Raw genomic sequence first — 24769 nt, forward strand, 5'->3', positions numbered from 1 at the left:
CTTTATGTATGTACTTATGTCATAATTCTTGTAACACTGATGTGCATGTTTATTTCTATTCTTTTGTAAAGCCTGTTTTACTACAAATGTTATCTGTACTATTATGTTCTTTAATGATGCATTTTGTACCTTTGTTATTGTATTCTCATGTTATAATATTTTAATTGACACCAGTTCATCAAATTAAGTAACTTGAAAGTTCCATTTCACTGCACACGTTTCTGTTGGTCACAGTATTTGGACAATATGTGAGAAGCAGGGACTGTTAGTGTTTGCACGTGTGTTAATAATTCAGCAAAGGACTGGATAACAGCATTGCTGGTTCTGAGGACAATTCCAAAAACTTTGTGAGTGCACAAGTGGTGGTTATGGACTTGCTACATTATCCGCAAGACTCTTCAATGGTGATTGTGCACCTGCACAGTCACAACAGATGGCTGCTGGCCATCTCTACAAGGACTACAGTGGATCTGCATCTTTGATGACCCACCAATACCATTATTTCTACAAGGGCTGCAGTGGGTCTGCACCTCTGGTGGCCCACCAATACCGTAATCTCTACCAGGACTACAGTGGGTCTGCTCTGTGATGACCTACCTACCAATACTGTTCAAAATTTCGACTGACTCCGCTGTGGGTTTGCTCTGTTGTGGCCCATTACCTGTCTGCATGTCAAGAGTCAGCACTGTCTTTCCGTTGGAAGGACAACACTACTTCTTCAAGACTGCATGGAAATCCACTACTTCTGTGTGCATTTTCTTTTACTGCTCAGACTTTGAGAAAAACACTGCAATTTTACTGTGATGAACAATCTGGACTATCTTTATGGACTGTGAGAAAATTTTAGCTTTTGACCAACATTTTATCAATAAGTGTGTGCATTTGATTTCTTTGTTATTGTAATTATGAAAAATTTTATCAAATCATTATTGGCCACTGCCCAAAACAATTTGTAAAATTTTTTGTGGGGGGCATGGGGGCTATGCAAGTAGGGTGTTTATGTTTTCTTATTGGCAACGTTACGTAGTGCTCTGTATGAAAATCACTGGCTGTGCTGTGTGCAGTCTGTGGCTAGTTTGCATTGTTGTCTGCCATTGTAGTGTTGGGCAGCTGGATGTGAACAGTGCATAGCGTTGCGCAGTTGGAGGTGAGCCACCAGCAGTGGTGGATGTGGGGAGAGAGATGGCGGAGTTTTGAAATTTGTAATACTGGATATCATGAAGTGCTATATATATTATGACTATTAGGGTAAATACGTTGTTTGTTCTCTATCAAAATCTTTCATTTGATAACTATGCCTATCAGTAGTTAGTGCCTTCAGTAGTTTGAATCTTTTATTTAGCTGGCAGTAATGGGTCTCGCTGTATTGCAGTAGTTCGAGTAACGAAGATTTTTGGTGAGGTAAGTGATTTGTGAAAGGTATAGGTTAATGTTAGTCAGGGCCATTCTTTTGTAGGGATTTTTGAAAGTCAGATTGCGGTGCGCTAAAAATATTGTGTGTCAGTTTAAGCATAGTCTTGTATAATTGTTCAAAGGGGACGTTTCAACGGCCACGGAGTACTGCAGGTAGCCTTGCTCGGAACCTTACCGCAGCCACTGGAACAGTTGTCTCCAACACACAGTCTACAGACGACTGAAAAGGCATGGTTTATTCGCCCGGAGACGTGCAAGGTACATTCCACTGACCCCTGATCACAGGAGAGCCTGTGAAGTCTGGTGTCAAGAACACAATACATGGTCATTGGGACAGTGGTCCCAGGTTATGTTCACGGACGAGTCCAGGTGTAGTCTGAACAGTGATCCTCGCCGGGTTTTCACCTGGCGTGAACCAGGAACCATATACCAACCCCTTAATGTCCTTGAAAGGGACCTGTATGGAGGTCGTGGTTTGATGGTGTGGGGTGGGATTATGATTGGTGCACATACACCCATGCATGTCTTTGGCAGAGGAATTGTAACAGGTCAGGTGTATGGGGACGTCATTTTGCACCAGTTTATCCGCCTTTTCAGGGATGCAGTGGGTCCCACCTTCCTCCTGATGCATGGTGATGCACGGCCCCACCGAGCTGCCATCATGGAGGAGTACCTTTAAACAGAAGATATCAGGCGAATGGAGTGGCCATCCTGTTCCCCAGACCTAAACCCCATCGGGCACGTCTGTGATGTTCTCGGTTGACGTGTCGCTGCACGTTTTCAAACCCCTACGACACTTCAGGAGCTCCGACAGGCACCGGTGCAAGAATGGGAGGCTGCTCGACCACCTGATCCAGAGTACGCCAACCCGTTGTGCGGCCTGTGTACGTGTGCATGGTGATCATATCCCATAGTGATGTCGGGGTGCATGCGCAGGGAACAGTGGCGTTTTGTAGCACATGTGTTTCGGGACAGTTTTCACAACTTATCACCAATACCGTGGATTTACAGATCTGTGTCGTGTGCGTTCCCTATGTGCCTATACCATTAGCGCCAGTTTTGTGTAGTGCCACGTTGTGTGGCACCACATTCTGCAAGTATCCTTAATTTATGAGCAACAGTGTAGTTTGCAGCATTGCTCATTGTAACTTTATAGGCTTGAATTAATTTCTTAAATTATATAAAGTGCTTGTACTTAATATCACTGCTTATTAGAAAACAATTTTCTCATTGTAAGTTTTATCATAAATTTTCAAAAATTGAAATTGATATTTGTAGCTGGGAGGGAAAGGGGGGGGGGGTTATGATCGTAGAGATACGTTCAGGCACGCAAAATCTTAGAAATCACCCCTATTTTTAAGAATAACAATATTCAATCAAATTTTCTCTCACTCATTATTCAGCTTCCACTCGCTACACATTTCCATACTCGACCCCCGGTTAACTCTCTCGCAGCTACTACTGCATCCGCCCGCACGCTCAGTGCGAGAAAATGGCATTGTCGATACAATGGACACCGAATGTACGTGAAACCTCTGGTCGACAAGGTACTCTCACCGTGTGTGAACATCTGCTTAATGCAAGCACAGGAATTCCCGAGTCCTCGTAGGGCGTCAGGGTATTTGGCGACGCATTAGCCTGTATAATTTAATTAAATTGAAAGGATAAATGCGGCACACCCAGACGAAACGACGCAAGGAGAAAGCTGTCAGAGTCCATGTCACTTGTTAGAGACCGTTAGCGCGAGAGCCACCCTCGCGGTTCATTTGCGCTCAAATAGAGCTTGCAGCGTCGCCCGCCGGTGGCGGCAATGTCTCGCTCCGCCGCTTCCCAATGGGCGGCGCCCGTGTCGCAGGGGGAATCCCCGTGGCAGTGGTTGGCGGGACCAGGGGTGGGGAGAGCCGACGGCGCGTGCGCGCGCGGCTTTAATAGCGGTTTCGCACTTTACAATGTCTGAACGCGGTGCGAGCACGGCTTTAAAAGGCTCTTCCCTTATCAGCGCGCGCCAGAATGGGAATTTTATGCAGACGTGATTGGCTGCTCTGAATCTGTTCCATTTTACACCCCTCTTTCTCTTTCGCGCGCCGACTGTGAAATTGCGCGGCGCGTCTTTTATCGGGGCGGGCGCGGCGGCCCTCGCACGGGGCGCCTTATCAACCCTCCCACCCCCGTCCGCCCCCACACCGCGCGCTGCGGCCGCTCCGCCACACGACCGCATGCAATCCTCGCCCCCAGTCTTCTCATTTACCAGGACTGCAATACAATCGTGGCGCGCGGATCCGTGCAATCTGCAGCGCCTAAACATTGCAGCGCCTCTGCCGGCGGACTAAATCCAGAACAGGGGCGCTTCGCACGCCGTGTAGCAGCGCGCTGATAAAACAGAAACACTCTATCGCCCCTCGCTGCTCACTTCCGCTCGACGATGGCTGCATCTCCGATTTGTGTAGGAAATTGTCCTTACAGTTGTAAGCTGTTGCACATAAAATGACCTAGTAGATAACGAATCTTCAAATGACAGTACATGAAGAGTGAAACTTCTCTCTTAATACACTCGTAACTTTTCACCGTAACTCGAACGCCGCGTGCTACTGTTAACGTTCGATTACGCTCACATGCTATAAAGTACTGTGTTACGGCATTCGTAAATTCGTTATGCTAATCCAGTAGCGTAAACTGAAGCAGTTGAATGGCCAGGGTCGGAAATTATCAAGTTTCGTACAGAGAGATCAAATATAGAAATTCTGGGAGTTCTGATACCATATACGAACACAGATTACTCCGAGGCTTATGATGTCCACAGGCTATGCTTGTACAATCGCCAGAGGGAATCTGGTACACCAAAGAAGTGACACTTGTGTCCAAAACTTAACGCGCAAAGTAACTTCCGCCTGATCAAGGTACTCCAAGTAACACAGCTCGGTGAAACTTGGTTCATACACATAAAAAACCGCTACAGTTTAGTTAATATGGTAATCAAAGGAAATACATAATGAAACCAACATAAATGACACTTTTATCAAGTGACAATAATCACACTGTAGTCCCCTGGACATTACAAAAAGCGGGACATAGTCCTCAATACGGCGTGTCACCGACCACCACGGACGGCAATGCGTGCTCTGTAATGTGCTCCCATGCTGGTAACGAGGTAGGTAAACTAAGCAGTTCTTGTGGTAGCGCACTCCATTTCTCCGGCCGGCCGGTGTGGCCGAGCGGTTCTAGGCGCTACAGTCTGGAACTGCGCGACCGCTACGGTCGCAGGTTCGAATCCTGCCTCGGGCATGGATGTGTGTGATGTCCTTAGGTTAGATAGGTTTAAGTAATTCTAAGTTCTAGGGGACTGATGACCTCAGCAGTTACGTCCCATAGTACTCAGAGCCATTTGAACCATTTTTGAACCACTCCATTTCTCCAACAGCGTGGTTGACACTTGCTGGAATGTCGTTGGTGCATGTGGACATGGTGAAATATACCCCTCCAGCGCATTTCACAAATGCTCGGTAGGATTTAAGTCGGGGGAACGGGCAGAGCACCTCCACCTACACTGATCGATGAGGTCTGGAAACATCCCCCAGGCTGTGGCTAAGCGAAATTTCCGCAATATCCTTTTTTGCAGGAGTGCCAGTCTCGCAAGTTTCGCAGGAGTGCTAGTCTCGGAAGTTTCGCAGGAGAACTTCTGTGAAGTTTTCACGGTGGGAGATGAGGTACTGGCGGAAATGAAGCTAGAGGAGGGGTCTTCAGTCGCGCTTAGGTAGCTCAGATGGTAGAGCACTTGCCCGTGAAAGTCAAAGTTCCCGATTTCGAGTATCGCTCCCGACAACAGTTTTCACCTGCCAGGAAGTTTCATCAGTTACTTTGTTATGCAAACAGCAAACTTCGTCTACTACTTTTCGTGTCTCATATCCTAATCTAATTTCAACATCAGCTGATTTAAGTAAATTCCATTAACCATGTTTGTTTTATGTTCATAATACACTACTGGCCATTACAATTGCTACACCAAGAAGAAATGCAGATGATAAACGGGTATTCATTGGACAAATATATTATACTAGAACTGACATGTGATTACATTTTCACGCAATTTAGGTGCATAGATCCTGAGAAATCAGTACCCAGAACAACCACCTCTGGCCGTAATAACGACCTTGATACGCCTGGGCATTGAGTCAAACGGAGCTTGGTTGGCGTGTACAGATACAGCTGCCCATGCAGCTTCAACACAATACCACAGTTCATCAGGAGTAGTGACTGACGTATTGTGACGAGCCAGTTGCTCGGCCACCATTGACCAGACGTTTTCAGTTGGTGAGAGATTTGGAGAATGTGCTGGCCAGGGCAGCATTCGAACATTTTCTGTATCCAGAAAGGCCCGTACAGGACCTGCAACATGTGATCGTGCACTATTCTGCTGAAATGTAGGGTTTCGCAGGGATCGAATGAAGGATAGAGCCACGGGTCGTAACACATCTGAAATGTAACGTCCACGGTTCAAAGTACCGTCGATGCGAACAAGAGGTGACCGAGACGTGTGTAACCAATGGCATCTCATACCATCGCCCCGGGTGATACGCCAGTATGGCGATGACGAATACACGCATCCAATGTGCGTTTACCTCGATGTCGCCAAACACGGATGCGACCATCGTGGTGCCGTAAACAGAACCTGGATTCATCCGAAAAAATGACGTTTTGCCATTCGTGCACCCAGGTTCGTCGTTGAGTACACCATCGCAGGCGCTCCTGTCTGTGATGCAGCGTCAAGGGTAACCGCAGCCATGGTCTCCGAGCTGATAGTCCATGCTGCTGCAAACGTCGTCGAACTGTTCGTGCAGATGGTTGTTGTCTTGCAAACGTCCCCATCTGTTGATTCAGGGATCGAGACGTGGCTGCACGATCCGTATAGCCATGCGGATAAGATGCTTGTCGTCTCGACTGCTAGTGATACGAGGCCGTTGGGATCCAGCACGGCGTTCCGTATTACCCTCCTGAACTCACCCATTCCATGTTCTGCTAACAGTCATTGGATTTCGACCAACGCGAGCAGCAATGTCGCGATACGATAAACCGCATGCCCTGAAAAGCTAATCATTTGCATGTCACAGCATCTTCTTACTGTCGGTTAAATTTCGCGTCTGTAGCACGTCATCTTCGTGGTGTACCAATTTTAGTGGCCAGTAGTGTATTTTTGCCACATTGCATACGGAGTACATGAAATTATTACATGATCAATAGCACAAGCGGTTCTGAGGTACCAGGCGTCGACCCATGCTGATATACCCATATTTGTGCGTGGTGTACCTCCGCCGATGGCAATGCAGGCGTTGATTCTGGCATCCAGTCGATCGTACAGGTGGTGTATACCATTATGCCACGCCTGCTCGACCTGTTCACGAAGTTCTGTAAGGGTTGTTGGTTGACAAGTCCCACGAGCGACTTCTCATCCCATCATATCCCACACGTGCTCGGTTGGAGAAGTCCAGAGATCGTGCTGGCGAGGGAAGTTGCTGCACGTCTGAGTGTCACGGGCTGTGTGTGGGAACAACACATCACCTTCCCGTTGCAAGGACAGCTAAAGAACGAGTCTATCATTCTGTATGTAACGAACGCTGGTTAGCGTCCCCTCCAGGAACACCGAAGGTGATTGAGAGGTGAAGCTTATTGTATCCCAGACCATAATGCTTGAAGTGGGTTCAGTGTGTCTTGGAAGAATGCACTCTACGAGAGAGCGCTCACTAGCTCTACTTCGTAGGTGCAAAGGACCATCAAACGCGTGCAGGCAGAATCTACTGTCATCACTGAAGACCATGATGCGCCATTCCAAATGATCCTCTAACGGCACCAATCGAGCAGTGCACGTCGATGCTATGACGCGAGTGGGAGACGAGCTAGAATGGTGCGTGCCTATAGCCCACTGCTAATAACCGGTTCGCAGCAGTTCGTATTGACACGTCTGGGCCCACAAACCCTCTCATCTGTTCTGCGGTAGCTGTAAGATCTGCCACTGTTGCCCTTATAATAGGAGGGGCGTTAGAAAAGTCCGTGCAAAAATAAAAACTACTTACGTGTTTGGGGTGAACCTTTTTCATTTTTCGACATAGTCTCCTTTTAGACTTATACACTTCGACTAACGTTGTTCTAATTTGTTGATCCCTTCCGAATAATAAGAACTGCCCAAGTCTGCAAAATATCTATTAGTTGCTGCAATCATCTCCTCGTTTGAATAAAATCTTTGTCCCACCAGCCATTTCTTCAAATTGGGGAACAAATAGTAGTCCGAGGGAGCCACGTCTGGAGAATAAGGGGATGTGAAACGAGTTGAAATTCTATTTCCATTAATTTTACGACCACAACTGCTGAGGTGTGTGCGGGTGCATTGTCGAGATAGAAAAGGACTTTTTTTGCGGTCCAATGCCGGCGTTTTTCTTGCAGTTCGGTTTTCAAACGGTCCAGCATCGATGAATAATATGCACCTGTAATAGTTTTACCCTTTTCCAGATAGTCGCTGAGGATTATCCCTTGTGAATTCCAAAAGACAGTCGCCATAACCTTTCCCGCCGAAGGAATGGTCTTCGCCTTTTTTGGTGAACATTCTCCCTTGGTAACCCATTGTTTAGATTGTTGTTTGGTCTCAGGAGTATAGTAATGCATCCAGGTTTCGTCCACAGTGACGTAACGACGCTTAAAGTCCTGCGGGTTCTTCCTGAACAGCTGCAAACAATCCTTGCAACACTTCACACGATTCCGTGTTTGGTCAAGCGTGAGCAATCGCGGAACCCATCTTGCGGATAGCTTTGTCATGTCCAAATTTTTATGCAAAATATTATGTACCCGTTCATTCGAGATGCCCACAGCAGTAGCAATCTCACGCATCTTCTATCATCCTTCACCATATCACGGATTTCATCGATGATTTCTGGAGTTGTAACCTCCACAGGGCGTCCAGAACGTTCAGCATCACTTGTGCTCAAATGACCACACCGAAAATTTTGAAACCACTTATAAACTGTTCTAATCGAAGGTGGAGAGTCACCGTAATGTTTATCAAGCTTCTCTTTAGTCTTCTGAGGCGTTTTGCCTTTCATAAAGTAATGTTTAATCGCCACACGAAATTTTTCTTCCATTTTTTGACAGTCACTCGACTTCCTTGATTCACACGAATGCCAAACACAAAAAAGTAGACCAATATGGCTGAAACTTGGTGTAAGTTCTTTCCAAAGATGCTACTAACTAAACATGACCTCGATACGCGCCGGTGGTGCCATCTCTCGGACTTTGCACGGAATTTTCAAACGCCCCTCGTACGACGATACTGGCGGGTATCCGTGCTTCGTGGACGTGCAGACTCACATCTGCGGGTGTGAGAATGCTCAGGTGACCAACATCGTTGCACAGCTGACGCAGTACGTCAGACTCGTGTGGCAGTTCTCCGAAAGGAGCATCCCGCGACTCGGAAGGCCACAATTGGACCCCTTTCAAACTCGCTCAGTTGGCTACAGGAAGCCTGAGCGCGTCTCCGTAGCATGGTTGCCTGCTTGCTTCACATGTTTGCGCTACAATGAGCCTTCTAGCTGTGAGCATTCTCTATAAAGGGTAGACACAGATGGAAATCTGGTTGCTGTTGGTGGACGACGTTGAAACCATTATCAGAACATCTACTATCCATCAGTTGGCATGTATCATCATCGGATCAAAATCGACGTCGTCTTTCAGGTATAATAATTTTTTTTCGGGCAGTGTAGTTTTACACAGTGTAGAGATTTATGTTGAAAAGGAGATATGAAATGCAGGTTATAGTCTTAGAAATGTGACTGACTTAATGAGGAATCGGTTGGTTGTAGATGGATTAGGCTAAATCGTAGTGGCGGGATCGTCAAATGAATAATCACAGTTGATAGTGTAAGTTTCATACGGATTAATCTGTAGTTCTTGGGTGGTACATCACTCAACCAAAAGAACAAGATATGAAGGAGAGTGTCGTGGGACAATTGATGGAGAAGAGCAATGAATAGCTAGACTGGCGGTGTTGCCAAAAAGATGGAGGAGGCATATGGAAACTGGGTGCTAAGTACGCCTATAGTGAAGAGGCAACTGCTTCAGGTGAGCGGGTACTGAAGAGTATTAAAGAGACAAACGTAAATACGTGAACAGCAACTAGAAAGAATCTAGTGATCACTTAATAACGAATCATCGAACAAGTAAGAAGGTGGAAGAGGCATTGAATGAAAAACCTATAAACATAGATCACATTTATACGCCTCACATAGTCCATTACAACAAGACTGTGTCAAACAATGAAACATTTTGCAGCAAAATGAGCCACTCTTTAATGAGTTAACCAGAAAGAAGCATTTGGATTCCCACCTCTCTTTTAACGATAAGAATAGCAGAATTTTCTTGCGGGAAAGCGATCTTTAAGAACGTCGTTGTTGGCCGAAGAAATCTGACTATCACTATCGTTGTCGCGGGACATTTATTAAAACATTCGACGAGTCTGACAACCATTTCAGGGTAGACTACCCTTACAACTTTAGCACAGGACGAACTAAGCAATAAACTTGCATCTGGGGCGTATGGGTGGAGGTCCTACTATTTCTCAACGTTACTGTAGCCAACAAACTGATTTTTCTGCAACGGAATGTACGCGCATTGTGCGAAATCCCGTTGGCATAAAAATGATACAACAAGTGGATACCAATTTCGCTTTAAATATCAGATGACACGTGAAATTGCGATGCAGTAGTTATTTAGCGAAAAATGTTTGTGTTTTAAATAAGCCACGTTGCTCGTTTCGGGTGGATTACTTTGCGTAACACAGAAATTACTTTTTGTTATTGCTCCCCACAATTTTTGAAAATTTTCTGATTAATATGGCAACATTTAATTCTTTAATTATGTAAATGTATTTGACATATACAGCGTGTGACGTTTCAAATATTATTTCCCAGGAAAAAATACTCTGAAACCTCTCTAACTTTTAATGCCTCACACTGAATTACATCTGGCATAATTCAATAGACACTGTTTTTAGGACAATAACTCTTTCATCTGTAAAACACTTGCTACATATCCAACAAAGTTTCTTGAGTGTGAATTTGAGACTGATTTTAATAAGGACTTCTCATATTTGTAAAACAATTGCTCTCGTGCTACGTTACAGATATTTTAATACACACCTGAATCACTCTGTTTTTTATTGTCTTTAATTTTTTGAAGTTTTTCTCAAAATGTTTCGAGTCTGGGTCTTTTCAGTCATGAGGTAACAAAGTGTAACAAGGAATAAAATGATGAAAGGAAAATTTTCGGAAGTATGTTGAAGATGTAAGTTCGGTATCCCTCAACAGTTCTCCATGACGCAGTGAATGTGTCGCTCAGTATTTCATTATCCATTTCATAGCATCGACCTTACTTATATTTACTCGTTTCCTTTTTAACTTCGTCCTGTTTTGGATGTAGGTTTAAATAATATAAAATTTGTTTCACTTATGAACAGGACTAGCTTCACCGAGATCACAATGGAAATTGTACCCAGATGGCCGGCCGAAGTGGCCGTGCGGTTAAAGGCGCTGCAGTCTGGAACCGCAAGACCGCTACGGTCGCAGGTTCGAATCCTGCCTCGGGCATGGATGTTTGTGATGTCCTTAGGTTAGTTAGGTTTAACTAGTTCTAAGTTCTAGGGGACTAATGACCTCAGCAGTTGAGTCCCATAGTGCTCAGAGCCATTTGAACCATTTTGTACCCAGATGTCTTCACCGCGAAATAATTCATTGTAAACTGCAACACCACACCTCGCGTGTACCGTATTCATTCATATCAGCGTCGCTAGTAATCTCCTATGACGGATTTATCAGAAAAGATTAGAAGTGTGATAATCCAATCACCACAAAGCCGCCAATGACCTGGGAGGGGACTCCAATAGAGTGGTTTGAGCAACTGGAAAGCCACTTCGTCCTCGCAGATCATCTGATGAGATGATGCGTAATTACGTTATAGCTGCTCTCAGTGGACAAATAGCTGCAGAAATAGCGGACATACTAATATCATCATTGGCTGCGGACAAATACGAGGGCTTGCTGAAAAGTAACGCCTCCTAATGGTTTGAAATGATAATTGAATCAAGACCCTAAGCTGCCAACAGGCGTTGATATACATTAACGGGGAAAGTTGAAAATGTGTGCCCCGACCGGGACTCGAACACGGGATCTCCTGCTTACACGGTATACGCTCTATCCATCTGAGTCACCGAGGGCACACAGGATGGTGCGACTGCAGGGACTTATTCCTTGCACGCTCCCCGTGAGACACACATTCCAAACTCATTGTCCACACACTACTTTCGTAGTGCCCGTGCCCATTACACTCATTATTCGCGGCAGACAATCTTACCGAGTCCCATAAGAGTTGAAGCAATGCGTGTGCATCCGCACAGAAGAAGGAGGTCCATGGCCGGTTAGCCTTAACTACACTACTGGACGTTGAAATTGCTACACCACGAAGATGACGTGCTACAGACGCGAAATTTAACCGACAGGAAGAAGATGCTGTGATATGCAAACGATTAGCTTTTCAGAGCTTGCACACAAGGTTGGCGCCGTTGGGCGACACCTACAACGTGCTGACATGAGGAAAGTTTGCAACTAATTTCTCATATACAAACAGCAGGTTACCGGCGTTGCCTCGTGAAACGTTGTTGTGATGCCTCGTGTAAGGAGGAGAAATGCGTACCATCACGTTTCCGACTTTGATAAAGGTCGCATTGTAGCCTATCACGATTGCGGTTTATCGTATCGCGACATTGCTGCTCCCGTTGGTCGAGATCCAATGACTGTTAACAGAATATGGAATCGGTGGGTGCAAGAGGGCAATACGAAACGACGTGCTGGATCCTAACGGCCTCGTATCACTAGCAGTCGAGATGACAGGCATCTTATCCGCATGGCTGTAACGGATCGTGCAGCCACGTCGCGATCCCTGAGTCAACAGATGGGGACGTTTGCAAGACAACAACCACCTGCACGAGCAGTTCGACGACGATTGCAGCAGCATGGAGTTATCAGCTCGGTGACAATGGCTGCGGTTACCCTTGACGCTGCGTCACAGACAGGAGCGCCTGCGATGGTGTACCCAACGACGAACCTGGGTGCACGAATGGCAAAACGTCATTTTTTGTATGAATCCAGGTTATGTTTACAGCATCATGATGGTCGCATCCGTGTTTGGCGACATCGCGGTGAACGCACATTGGAAGCGTGTGTTCGTCATCGCCATACTAGCGTATCACTCAGCGTGTTGATATGGGATGCCATTGGTTACACACGTCTCGGTCACCTCTTGTTCGCATTGACGGCACTTTGAACAGTGGACGTTACATTTCAGATGTGTTACGACCCGAGGCTCTACCCTTCATTCGATCCCTGCGAAACCCTACATTTAAGCAGGATAATGCACGACGGCGTGTTGCATGTCCTGTACAGGCATTTCTTTATACAGAAAATGTTCGACTGCTGCCCTGGCCAGCACATTCTCCAGATGTCTCACCAACTGAAAACGTCTGGTCAATGGTGGCCTAGCAACTGGCTCGTCACAATACGCCAGTCACTACTCTTGATGAACTGTGGTATCGTGTTGAAGCTGCATGGGCAGCTGTATCTGTACACGCCATCCAAGCTCTGTTTGACTCAATGTCCAGGCGTATGAAGGCCGTTATTACGGCCAGAGGGGGTTGTTCTGGGTACTGATTCCTCAGGATCTATGCAGCCAAATTGCGTGAAAATGTAGTCACATGTCAGTCATCTGCATTTCTTCTTAGTGTAGCAATTTTAATGGCCAGTAGTGTACGTCCACACGCCGTGGGGTGAGCGGCTACCCCCCATTAAAGATGTCGGACGTCGTAGGATGGGCAGACTGGTAAAACAGGAATCCCGGTACGTTCTTCATCATACCGATGGGAGGACACGAATTCGTCGTCTTCCAGGGGAACAGCTCATTGACACCTGGACGGAGGGACGGAGACAAGCTAGCGGCGGTTCCATTATATTATGGGGAGGATTCACGTGGGCATCAGTGGGTCCAGTGAAGGCCGTGCAAGGCGCCATGTCGGCCAGGGAGTATTGTACACTGGTTGAACACCGTTACTAGCATTTTTCAAGATCAGGAGTGTCACAAGACCAGGAGTGTGATGGACTGGTTCAAGGAACACGGTGGCGAGTTCCAGTCGATGTGCTGGCCCCCAAAAATTATCAGATCTGAACCCGATCAAACATATCTGGAAAGTGATTGAGCGCGGCGTCAGAGCTCATCGCCCGCCTCCCCGGAATTTACGGGAATTAGGTGACGCGTGTGCAAATATGGAGCCAACCCCATCCAGCGACCTACCAAAGCGTCATTACTTCCATGCCACGATGCGTCGCCACTATTATCCGTGCCAAAGATGCACATGCTGATTATTAGTTAGGTGGTCGTAATCTTCTGGGTGATCTGTGTATGTAAGCTGCACTTAATGATAAAATCAACATTACGCCTTTCTCTCTTGTTTGACCTTTACCACCCACGTTTCGCTCCTAATTCACTACAAACGTGCCGGCCGCGGTGACCGAGCGGTTCTAGGAGCTTCAGTCCGGAACCGCGCGACTGCTTCGGTCGCATGTTTGAATCCTGCCTTGGACATGGATGTGTGTAATGTCCTTAGGTTAGTTAGGTTTAAGTAGTTCTAAGTTCTAGGGGACTGATGACCTCAGATGTTAAGTTCCTTAGTGCTCAGAGCCATTTGAACCATTTTCACTACAAACGTAAACATTTCTGTACATCTTTCTTGCATTCACAGCGTCAGATTTACACCTGCCAGCCAATATTGGAACTAACTTTTTTCCAGTGCGTACCTGTACACGCCATCCAAGCTCTTATTGACTCAATGCCCTGGCGTATAAAGGCCGTTATAACGGCCAGAGGTGGTTGTTCTGAGTAATGATTTCTCAGGATCTGTTGTTTTTGTTGTGGTTGATGCAGCTCTCCATGCTACTCTATCCTGTGCAAGCTTCTTCATCTCCCAGTTCCTACTGCAACCTACATTCTTCTGAATCTGTTTAGTGTATTCATCTCTTGGTCTCCCTCTACAATTTTTACCCTCCACGCTGCCCTCCAATACTAAATTGGTAATCCCTTGATGCCTCAGAACATGTCCTACCAACCGATCCCTTCTTCTAGTCAAGCTGTGCCACAAACTTCTCTTCTCCCCAATCCTATTCAATACCTCCTCATTAGTTATGTGATCTACCCATCTAATTTTCAGCATTCTTCTGTAGCACCACATTTCGAAAGCTTCTATTCTCTTCTTGTCCAAACTAGTTATCGTCCATGTTTCACTTCCATATATGGCTACGCTCCATACAAATACTTTCAGAAACGACTTCCTGACACTTAAATCTATACTCGATGTTAACAAATTTCTCTTCTTCAGAAAGGCTCTCCTTGCCATTGCCAGTCTACATTTGGTATCCTCTCTACTTCGACCTTCATCAGTTATGACATTGACTTTGACACTTTGTTTAAAGAACAATAACTAAACATGACGCTGGTCCAGGAAATGGTTTAAAATGAGAGAGAAATATAAACGTGAAAAGCTGTTAAAGGAAATATTACATTCAAAATCTGATAATTACATCAATTTTCTGCGGACGACAGCGAAACTTTAAATAACCTGTCTAGGGTTACTTATCCCTCACACTGAAAAAGAAGAAGCAAGTATGTGAATATTTATTCACGTGTAATTGGTCCTATAATGACAGTTCATTAAAGAATCACGACTTGGAAATATATAGCCTACAATGTCCGTGGAAGAACCGGAAATTCCTTTTTATTTCATTCCACTTCCGCTTGTATGTCATATGTGGAGTAGTGATTTTCTTCTTAATCTCTTCCTGCATAATACACTGAAGCACCAAAGAAACTGGCATAGGCATGCGTATTCAGATACAGAGATATGTAAACAGCCAGAACACGGCGCTGCGGTCGGCAACGCCTATATAAGACAAGAAGTGTCTGGTGCAGTTGTTAGATCGGTTACTGCTGCTACCGCAGCAGGTTATCAAGACTTAACTGAGTTTGAACGTGGTGTTATAGTTGGCGCACGAGCGATGGGACACAGCATCTCCGAGGTCGCGATGAAGTACGACCGAGGTAGCGATGATGTCGGGACTTTCCCGTACGACCATTTCACGAGTGTATTGTGAATATCAGGAATCCAGCGAAACATGAATGTCCGACATCTCTGCGGCCGGAAGAAGATCCTGCAAGTACGGGACCGTCGACGACTGAAGAGATTCGTTCGACGTGACAGAAGTGCAACCCTTCTGCAGATTGCTGCAGATTTCAATGCTTGGCCATCAAGAAGTGTCAGCGTGCGAAACCATTCAACGAAACATAATCGATATGGGCTTTTGGAGCCGAAGGCCCATTGTGTACTCTTGATGACTGCACGACACAATGCTTTACGCCTCGCCTGCGCCCGTCAACACCGATATTGGATTGTTGATGAGTAGAAACATATTGCCTGATCGGACGAGACTCGTTTGAAATTGTATCGAGCGAATGGACGTGTACGTTTATGGAGACAACCTCACGAATCCATGGACCCTGCATGTCATGTTAAAGCCGGTGGAGGCTCTGTAATGGTGTGGGGCGTGTGCAGTTGGAATGGTATTTGACCCCTAATACGTCTAGATACCACTCTCAAAAGTGACATGTACGTAAGCATCCTGTCTGGTCACCTGAAACCATTCATGTCCATTGTGCATTCCGGCGACTTGGGCAATTCCACACGCCCAGAATTGCTACAGAGTGGCTCCCCGAACACTCTTTTGAATTTAAACACTTACGCTGGCCACCAAACTCCACAGACATGAACATTATTGAGCATATCTTGGATGCCTTGCAACGTGTTGCTTAGAAGCGATCTCCACCCTCTCGTACTCTTATGGATTTATGGAAAGCCCTGCAGGATTCTTGGTGTTAATTGCCTCCAACACTACTCCAGACATTAGTCGAGTCCATGCCACGTCATGTTGCGGCACTTCTGCGTGTTGTTGAGTGGTGGGAGGGGCTACACGATATTATGCAGGTGTACCAGTTTATTTGGCTCATCATTGTATATGGCAGCGAAAGATGCGTCACCTCTACCGTTTTGGTAATTGCCACTAATATTTTGTTTATATCCCAGATCGTAGTTCCCGTAGTTGTGGAAACTCACGATACAATCAGATAAATTGTAATAAAACTATTTCTCGCTAAACATTTGTGCCGGAAACATCTACACAAAAGACGCCCACTGTCTTGTCAAACTTTCTGACAGTTAAGACCGCAACTCGTGGTCGTGCGGTAGCGTTCTCGCTTCCCGCGCTCGGGTTCCCGGGTTCGATTCCCGGCGGGGTCAGGGATTTTCTCTGCCTCCTGATGACTGGCTGTTGTGTGATGTCCTTAGGTTAGTTAGGTTTCAGTAGTTCTAAGTTCTAGGGGACTGATGACCATAGATGTTAAGTCCCATAGTGCTCAGAGCCATTTGAACCTTTTTTTTCTGACAGTTAAAATTTCTCGCAAACACAGCAAAAACGATCTAAGCTTGACAAACACGTCAAACAGCACCGTACAATGTCAGATGCTTGGCAAACGTAGTAAAATTTGAGGAAATGTTTGATCGTGTGGGGGGTCTTTAGTAAGCGAGCAACGACCGCTGAAGTGAGTATGTGCACAAGCTGCTCGTCGGATTAGTGTTAAAATGATAATGGAAGAATATTAAGAACAAAGTGTGTTTGAAAGCCGAACATACCGGGAGGACTGTATGAGTCACACGCCGTGTTATGAATGGTTAAGCGTTTTCACCAGGGCAGAGTGTCGGTCGGTGTCGATCCCAAGCCTCTACCTTCCACATCAACTGATGAAGAGCAGTTTGTACGAAGTGATCAGATGGTAAGCAAGAAAGTCTACCAGGGAATCCTAGCGAGCGTGAGAGTTGCTGTGTACAGGAAGACGCCTGAATTGTGGGAAAACCAGTCTTGGATATTACATCACAACAATGCGCCGGCCCACGCGTCACTCCTTATCCTCAGCTATCTAGCAAAACCACATTCCCGTCGTGCCCCGTCCACCTTATTCTCCGGACCTAGTCCCAGCAGACTTTTTCCTGTTTCCCACACTTAAAATTACACATTCAAGACACTGCAACAAGAGACCTCGGCGCCGCCCCAGAAAGTGCTTTCCAGGAGGCTTTACAAGTGGAAGAAACTGTGCATTTCCAGTAGAGGGAACTGTTTTGAGGGAGACAGTGCTTAAAATGTACAATGAGCAAGAACGGAATTACAGTTTCTTTGTAAACATACCTCGTATTTTCGCCTCTGTATCAGTTCTGACAACACAAACACTTTATTTATTGCTTACTACGACTTGCTACACATTGATAGATCACAAACGTAGTCGACAATTGCCCTGTAGGTACTCGCCAAATCTGCCTAATTGAACGACGACGGCAGGGACCATAATTAGGTGAACAAATTAGTTATTTGCTGTCGGTCCACCCGTGAAGTTCTGTGGTAGTTATTTGTTAATTTCGTGCAAGTGTTTCTGTGCGTCTTTACTGAGTCAATTGGAAAAACGTTTGACATTAAAATAAGAAAAGTAGATGCTAAGTGTTGACAGTTCCAGGAGAAATGGACGGAGCGGTTGTTGTTGGTTATTTCGGGGACGGAGACCAGACAGCGAGGTCATCGGTCTCATCGGATTAGGGAAGGACGGGGAAGGAAGTCGGCCGTGCCCTTTGAAAGGAACCATCCCGGCATTTGCCTGGAGCGATTTAGGGAAATCACGGAAAACCTAAATCAGGATGGCCGGACGCTGGATTGAACCGTCGTCCTCCCGAAAGCGAGTCCAGTGTCTAACCACTGCGCCACCTCGCGACGGAGCGGTATTTCACTATCATGTACAAAGATGAATCGTTTTGATTTGTGGAGGAATATAATATAAAGGCACTTCCCTACGAAACACATTGTTCAACAGCAGCTTACTGGACAACTACAGAAAGACAGAGTTAAAATATTAATGTCCAATTTGGACAGTCAACAGAAAATTTTGACAAACCGATGATACAGTGCGACAATTAGGTTAAGGCAAGTTTTGTAATAAGATGAACAACAGCGGATCGTTAAAGCTTTCTTCTGAAGAAGTATTTGTAAAGGAGTGTCTCTTGGATACCGCTGATGCACTATGAGCCCTTAGAGAAAAAAAAATCGATATGAAAATTTATTCGACGTATTGTTGTGATGGCTGTGTGATCGTGCTCACACGTTCGAAGCATTTGGAACCCGTTTGCACGAGAGAACTGATTTGTCACACACAGCTGTTAGTAATTTTCTTTCATGGTGTAGATGTGCAGTGCAATATAACAGTAGAATTAACAGTATTACAGCCATTAAAAGGAGCCACTTCCGGTGAAGATATTTTTGGACAATTGAGAAGATCATCGAAATGTCCCGTCTGCAGTGGAGTCAACCCGCTGGAGTTTGTTCTGATGCAGCACCTACCACAGTCGCTTGACGAAAACGTTTTATTGCCATATTAAATGCAAAGTCTGCTTAATTAAATACTGAGAAAGCCAATTTAACAGTTCTTCACTGCCTTATTCACCAATAATATTCGTGCGCGGCCTGCGGGTGTGAGAAATACACTACTGGCCATTACAATTGCTACACCACGAAGATGACGTGCTGCAGACGCGAAATTTAGTCTACAGGAAGAAGATGCTGTGATATGTAAATGATTAGCTTTTCAGAGCACTCACACAAGGTTGGCGCCGGTGGCGACACCTACAACGTGCAGACATGAGGAAAGTTTCCAACCGATTTCTCATACACAAACAGCAGTTGACCGGCGTTGCCTGGTGAAACGTTGTTGTGATGCCTTGTGTAAGGAGGAGAAATGCGTACCATCACGTTTCCGACTTTGATGAAGGTCGGATTGTAGCCTATCAGCTTGGAGACCATGGCTGCGGTTACCCTTGACGCTGCATCACAGACAGGAGCGCCTGCGATGGTGTACTCAACGACGAACCTGGGTGCACGAATGGCAAAACGTCATTTCTTCGGATGAATCCAGGTTCTGCTTACAGCACTATGATGGTCGCATCCGTGTTTGGCGACATCGCGGTGAATGCATATTGGAAGCGTGTATTTGTCAACGCCATACTGGCGTATCACCCGGCGTGATGGTATGGGGTGTCATTGGTTACTCGTCTCGGTCACTTCTTATTCGCATTGACGGCACTTTGAACAGTGGACGTTAGATTTCAGATGTGTTACGACCGTGGCTCTACCCTTCATTCGATCCCTGTGAAACCCTACATTTCAGTAGGATAATGCACTATCGCATGTTGCAGGTCCTGTACGGGCCTTTCTGGTTACAGACAATGTTCGACTGCTGCCCTGGCCAGCACATTCTCCAGATGTCTCACCAACTGAAAACGTCTGGTCAATGGTGGCCGAGCAACTGGCTCATCACAGTACGCCAGTCACTACTCTTGATGAACTGTGGTATCGTGTTGAAGCTGCATGGGCAGCTGTACCTGTACACGCCATCCAAGCTCTCTCTGTTTGACTCAATGCCCAGACGTATCAAGGCTGTTATTACGGCCAGAGGTAGTTGTTCTGGGTACTGATTTTTCAGGATCTATGCACCCAAATTGCGTGAAAATGTAATCACATGTCAGTTCTAGTATAATGTATTTGTCCAATGAATACCCGTTTATCATCTGCATTTCTTCTTGGTGTAGCAATTTTAATGGCCAGTAGTGTATGTGGATCAGGCCCGCGGCTCATATAAGGCTGCCCATACCTGGACTATAGCCGATCATCCTAGTCGCATGATAAACTAATATAAATGTCATAACGAATGGAATAATTCTCTCAATTACTGCGACGACCCCTCATGTCATAAAAGATGGGGTAAGCAGCGATATTTTGCGTAGTATTTGGCTTCCGTGTTTCACGGGAATGCCCACTTCCACATGCGTTCCTAGAGAGTGCTGGTGATTTGAATGCGTTGCACAAACGTCAGACAGATTATTGGATATCTATCCGGCAGCGCAACGGTAACTGCTAAAGTGGGAAATTAAATATTAGTATTACAAGCAGAAGTACGAGATTAGCTGTTGTAACCTTGCAGACGAAACCACCGAGCTTGCCGCACGTAATGGCATACTACTACAACTGCATAAAACGTGTATTAGGTGTACGAGTTTGCTTCCGTTGTTTTGCAATAAATGGCAGTAGTGGCAAGTGCTGGTGCCGGTGATAGGTCGCAAGTGTCATACAGTAAACTAAGGCATAAAAAAACTAGTCGATTTATGTTTTAATCATAAAGTTATATTCGATTGAATATGGCAGCTTACGATCCCAGTTCACGTCATTTTCGGGAGTTTTTAATTTTCTGCTTAAACATGAAAAAATATGCAGCTGAGGTTCATAAAATGTTGGGTAATACCTACGGTGAGGCGCATATTACAGAAAGAGTGTGCAGAGAATGCTTTCAACGCTACATGAACAGTGTCTTTGACGTCGAAGGAAGACAGTTTTCTCGAAGCTGCTGAAACAGACGGAAATAATCACAGGAAGTCGGAAGCAACTGATGCGTTTGAGCCGATCACTGAAAGAAAACCGGCCATCATACAGCGATAGACATACAAAGGTGATTTTGCAACGTGACAATGTTCGATCCCATGTCGCAGAACCATAAAAACATATCTGGGAACGTTGAAATGGGAAGTCATAACCCACCCGCCGTATTCTACAGATATTGCTCCCTCTATCACCTTTTCCGATCAATGGCGCACTGCCTGGATGAATAAGTACAAAATTGGATCGATTCATGGATCTCCTCAAAAGATGCCCACCTCTTCCTTCGCGGGATTCATATGCTGTCTGAAAGATAGGAGAAAGTAGAGGCCAACATGGCCGAAATTTGGATCGGAAATTTTTTTGTAATTTTTTCCCAATGTAACCTCGAATTTCGAGAAAAAAGGGTAGAAGCAAAGTTGCAGACCTAATATGTTGATACCACTTGATTTAGCAACAAGCAACTGATTCCAAGTAGGACAGTCGTCGAAGGCTTATTACAGGTCGTAGCGCTTTTAATGGACACGGGTAAAGACTCATAAGTGTGCCCTGGAAGGCCTTGACCTGAACCAAAGGAAATTCACTTGCAGTTGTTTCCAGTATGAACTTTCACTCGGCAGCAGATTGTGTGGTGATCTGAAACCTCACGGCAGATTAAAACTGTGTGCCTGAGACCTTTACCTCTTGCGGGCTCTACCGACTCACTACATCTCCCAGATTACGATGAGAGCCGTACTAACTTGTTTTACTACAGAGGGAGACCAGTCCCCTGACCTAACACGGTGAGCTATCGCGCCGGCACCAACTCACGACCCGCGGTCACTCACAGTTTTCACTTCCGTCGGTACCGCAACCCTTCTCCTGCCTTCCAAACTTCACACAAGTTCTCCTGTTTGGACTGCAGGACTAGCACTCTTGAAAGAAAGGATATAGCGGAGTTCTGGTTTAGCCCCAGACACTGGGGATTGTTTCCAGAACGAATTTTCAAAAAATGGCTCTGAGCACTATGGGACTTAGCATCTGAGGTCATCAGTCCCCTAGAACTTAGAATTACTTAAACCTAACTAACCGAAGGACATCACACACATCCATGCCCGAGGCAGGATTCGAATCTGCGACCGTAGCGGTCGTGCGGTTCCAGACTGTAGCGCCTAGAACCGCTGGGCCCCACCGGCCGGCTGAACGAATTTTTATTCTACAGTGGAGTGTAACATAGGTTCCAGGTTTACATCTGCCACGAAGCTTCAACTGCTATCGTCGCAACAAACACCAACACAATATTTCTCACAAGAGACGGTCTACGCGTTGAGTTCAAACCCAGATATTATTGACTCTAAAGGGGCAATACCGGTGCTGACATTTTATAATTCGTTTTCCAATATCGAACTTCTTCGATATAGAGGAGAGTTTCCTAAATTGTACCGGCTCTTAAGTTGTACCACTGCTATAAAATTCATACCTCATGTACTGTCCTACATTTAGCGAGGTCATCGTGAGCTATGTGCTTCTTGGAGCCTTTTTGTAAGCTATGAGTTTTGCGTGTTGAGTAACAGATAATCTCAAGAAAGCGTTGTAATTGTTGGTGTTTTCACCTAATTTTTTGTGTACGTGGCAAAGAGAATTACTGTTAGAAGATAAGTGGCAACATAATGTTTTATTTATGGGTGAATATACATGAAATAACCTTAGTTTTCTTACAGTCATGAATCCGTATTCGTTGTGGTTTGTTTATAGGAAACTGACAAAGAGAAAATGACTACAATGTACCGCTATGAGTTACCCGTATTGTACCAGTACAATTTAAGAAACTTTCTAGTATTGTGAGCTTTAAAAAATGCATTTCGCTTTTATTAGTGTAGCATAAGGTTTTGAAGTGATGTAAATTTCCTTATGGGTTCTTTATCCTAAGTTATTAATTAAATAATTATTTTGTATTACATTACGGCAAAAGAAAGGCGTAATGGAAAGTGGAGCATAGATGGATTGCATTTAGCTGTAAGAGTACATCTAAATGAGGAGCATAGATTAAATTAATGTGCATGTATATAAAATGTTCGTAAGTAAATAATTAATTATTATGCTGAAAATAAAAACAAAAACTTTAAGGGCGATACAAAAACCTTTAGGTTCATTAAAGTGTATTTCAACGAAGCTGAAAACGAACTGCAAGAGCATATTCTTACATCCAAGAGACGATGTTCGGTTTAAGCACGTCAGACGTAAGAAAACTTAAGTCTAACATCGCTGAAGAAAACTGAGTACCCCATAGTTTCGACGCAGAAGAAGTCATGGCAGGCACAAGTTGGGATGGTGTCCAACCAAGAAATATCACCGAATATGAAACAAATGTTGAAAGCTCCAAGTGAAACGTGAAGGCCTAACCCTGGAGGCAGACGGATAATGCATGTAAATAAAACCTAACAAGCCAAAGGAGAAGAAATCTGGAACAATAGCTCCACCTGAGAAAAGGAAGTGTTTTGGAAACTCAGCGGGGAGTAAAAGAAAGAACGGTATAGAGAACTGTGCGAGGAACATCGTATAGAAAAAATGATTACATATCTGAAGTACAAAATGGAGATTCATACAAAGTTTACACGAGTGGGTTATGAAGGAATAAGTTGTATTGCACGCCTGCAGGTAGTAGTACATATATTTAAGCTCAGGGGAAAGTTTATGGGGGTGGTACAATTTACGCATCCACTGATACAAATTAGGAAACCAGATTCCTAACTTGCATCACTTGCAGATATTTAGCAAATTACGTGTGTTGTGTTTATTTTCCTCAAAATTTCGTTTCCTTAAGTCAGTTGAGGAAGGTTTTGCTTAAATAATTTTCTAACTTACTGTTTAGCCTATAATAAATAAAATCTCAAAAGTGGAACAACTTAGGCAACTTTCTCCCACTCTTTGGCTTTTTGTCCTTCTTCTGTTTACCTTCTGTGTTTAAATAAAGATTCTTTTTTCTCTTATTTATGAATTGCAATGTATAGCAGTATTTAATTTTGAAATTAAATAATCGCTCTGACTATTTTGTAAATCCCAATGCAGCTACGCTTACTTTACTCGATTTCGTCATCGTATATTCGCTGCTACGTTTCCTGGCAACCGCCGGGGTTGGGAAGCCTCGGGTAAATAGCTGCGTTAGTGATGTTGTCGAATGAGTAATACGGCAAGCTCAAATAACGCTGGTCAGAGGAAATATTGACCCGGTGCAGCGCGGTGGTAAATCTTCGGGTAAGCCGACAACGCAATGAATGGCTAAAGAGAGGCAGCATACCTCGCGACTCACAGAAGTCGTCTGATCAGAACGCAGCGAAACGTTAACGAACAGGAGAAGGGCTTTGGTTCACTGTTCGATCTGCGGAGAGAAAGAGTCCATTAATGCCGTTAAGATTCCGGCTTATTGACAAGCTGCCTCAGAGTTGTGAACTTCTGAAATGTGTTTTATTGTTTTATTTAGTGATTTAGTTTGTGCGTGGAACTAGTGATATTTAAGTAAATTCTATAGAAGGAAGACGTTATGGTATAACTTCGAGGATGGCAAATCACGAACTGTGATATCCTACGTCCATTACACCACCAACCCACTCCCTTTTTCCAACATCGTTAAAACGACATACGATCCCCGTTTTCTATTCGATTTAACCATTTTTATTGTGGAAAGAGTCCATAGCCGCCAATACTCGTTCCATGTTTAATGTACT

The sequence above is a fragment of the Schistocerca nitens genome, chromosome 5 (assembly GCF_023898315.1).
Source record: "Schistocerca nitens isolate TAMUIC-IGC-003100 chromosome 5, iqSchNite1.1, whole genome shotgun sequence".
NCBI classification, from domain to species: Eukaryota; Metazoa; Arthropoda; class Insecta; order Orthoptera; family Acrididae; genus Schistocerca; species Schistocerca nitens.